Source organism: Myotis lucifugus, unplaced genomic scaffold (assembly GCF_000147115.1).
Source record: "Myotis lucifugus unplaced genomic scaffold, Myoluc2.0 scaffold_10, whole genome shotgun sequence".
NCBI lineage: Eukaryota > Metazoa > Chordata > Mammalia > Chiroptera > Vespertilionidae > Myotis > Myotis lucifugus.
This window is the reverse complement of record NW_005871058.1, coordinates 6,658,429-6,660,909: the sequence shown is the minus strand read 5'-3', so window position 1 is coordinate 6,660,909 and position 2,481 is coordinate 6,658,429. Positions and strand designations below refer to the sequence as shown.

Genomic DNA, 2,481 nt, shown 5'->3' with positions numbered 1-2,481 from the left:
TCGCTGATTCGATCTTTTGCTTCTCCTAATCTATTGTGTACTCCCTCTAATGTATTCTTCTTCATTTCAGTTATTGTATTCTTCATTTCTGGGATGAAATGTTCAAAAATATCCATTTTATGGTTTCTATGTCTTTTTTATGCTTACTATCTCTTTGTTGACATTCTCACTAAGTTCCCTGAATGCCGGAAGCCGGTCCATCCTTGCTGTTTCAAGGGACCTGGCATATATAGCATACTGTTCTTAATATGCTTGCTCACCTTCTTGGCACTATGTTTTAACCAAGGTCACCTCTCTGAGAAAGGTTGTTTCCCCAGGTGGGGATTTTTCCCTGAGGTTAGGGAGGAGATACAACCCCTTAATTAAGTGCCAGGCGGGTAGTTAAGCTACATAATCTTTACTCCCTGGAATGGAGATAAGAAACGCCCTAACCTTTATAATAGAAATTGACAGGATTAAAATCAGCTGGTATAAATACGGATGTAACAAGACAATAATCATCAGCTCCTCATCAGCTCCTCATCAGCTCCTCATCACATCCTCATCAGATCCTCATCACATCCTCATCAGATCATCAGATCCTAACCAGAACCTAGCCAGAGAACATGGCAAAAGATCCTGGACAGAACCTGGCTACAGAACTTCACTGGAGAACCTAGACAGAACATGGCAAAAGAACCTGGTGACTGAACCTGGCTGGAGAACCTAGCGAGAGAACATGGCAGCAGAACTTGGTTGGAGATCCTGACCAGAACTTCGCTGGAGATCCTAGCCAGAACTTCGCTGGAGATCCTAGAGGGAGAACCTCGCTATGCTGATGAACTGAACCCAGTTTCCATGTCATTCATTCTTCGCCGACTCCGTCCACACCTTTGGGGATCCCTGGACCCGTTGGGGTTGGACCTCAACACCTGAACATCCTTATAACCAGTGTTTTTAACTTTGTATCTGGTAGACTGCTTTTCTCCATTTCATTTAGTTCTTTCTTGGGAGATTTCTGTTCTTTCATTTGGGAAATGCTTCTTTGCTTCACCATTTTGGCTGCCTCTTTGTTTGTTTCTATGTATTAGATAGATCTTTTGCACCTCCCAGTCTTAGCAGGGTGGTCTTATGTAGTAGGTGTCCTGTGGGGTCCAGTGGAGTAGTCTCCCAGATTACCTGAGCCGTGTGCTCCAGGAGTGTCCCTTGTGTGGGTTGTGCGTACACTCGTGTTGTAGTTGAGACTTCATTGCTGTTGGGACGTCAGTGAGTGAAATTGACTCTCAGGTTGTGTCTGTAAGTACTGGACACAACCACAGCTTACAAGCTGCTCTGTGGGGGCTGACCCCATACAGTGGGATTCACCCCAGTGGGTTTGGATGCCTGGCAATATTACCCTTTGGGTGTGCCTCTTCTGAAACTAATTGGGTGGTACCCTGTTGTGGTCTGATGCCAGTCACTAGGTATGTTGGTTCTATAGCCTCCGGGGGACTCTGGTACAGGTCAATGTCAGACACTGACTGTGACCAGCCCAGAACTACCTATTAGGAGCTACAAAGCAATCTGCAGTTGGGAGCTACCTGTGCCAGTTCCAGATGCATGTGTGAGAGAGGCCACTCTGTGATTCAAGTCCAGTAGCCACCTGTACTGGGCTTGGGGCAGTAAATAAAAGGCCCAAGGCATCTTGAAACATGCTGCTGGCTTCCTATTAAAGCTCAGCCACTGAAAAAAACCTGTCAGTAGAAGAGCTGGTTGAGCAGAGCCTCAGGGAGTCACCAGGGTTAGTGAATAGTGTTTACCAGGTTGATACAGATTCATATTTGGCACCAGTGCTGAGCCTCGGGCCACCCAATGAAAGCCTCAGGGTACACTGAGGCCAAGGCCTCAGGGAGTCTCAGGATGGAGCTAGTAGAATTCACCAGGCGAATGCATAATCCAGTTTGGCCATGTGGAAAATGGCTCAATACAGGGACAATGGTAGCCTTCCCTCCAGCCCTTGCCCTGAAGTGACATAACTCAGTGGCTCCCTATATGTCTCTGGCATGCATCCCCCACACCAGCTTGACCAGAATTCCCAGGCTGGTTGCCAAGGAAAGAGCCTGGGGCCATGCATGAGTTAGGAGGGATGGGGTCTTGGGTAGTCCTCAATAGAGCTAGTGAAGTTCACCAGACTGTTATAATAATGTTATAGTCATAAGGAAACCCCTCTAATGTGTGGAAATGATTGTGTGAAATGTTTGCTGTGTGGAGACCCTAATACTCTGTAACTTCCAAAATGTGGTGAACGCCCTACTATCTTGATGTGAATGCCCTAAGCCCTTAAAATGTAAACACCCTGCTCCTAGCATAAGGCACACCGTCTGGCCCACACTGATAAGACACTAATTGTTTACACCGGCTATATAAGCACCAGATTTTCTTCAGTCCATGTCTCCTGCCTGATGAGAGGAGGACTCCACTTTGCTCCGTGATACTTGCCCCTGTCCTGTCTGCTTTGTTGTG

At 46.8% G+C, this 2,481-nt stretch overlaps 1 protein-coding gene across 9 annotated transcripts in view; it reads right to left on the bottom strand.

Annotated features, from left to right (window-relative positions):
• The window catches only part of FGD6 (FYVE, RhoGEF and PH domain containing 6), a 123,106-nt gene that overhangs the window by 75,042 nt on the left and 45,583 nt on the right, over window positions 1-2,481 (bottom strand). The gene's annotated exons all lie outside the window — the stretch shown is intronic.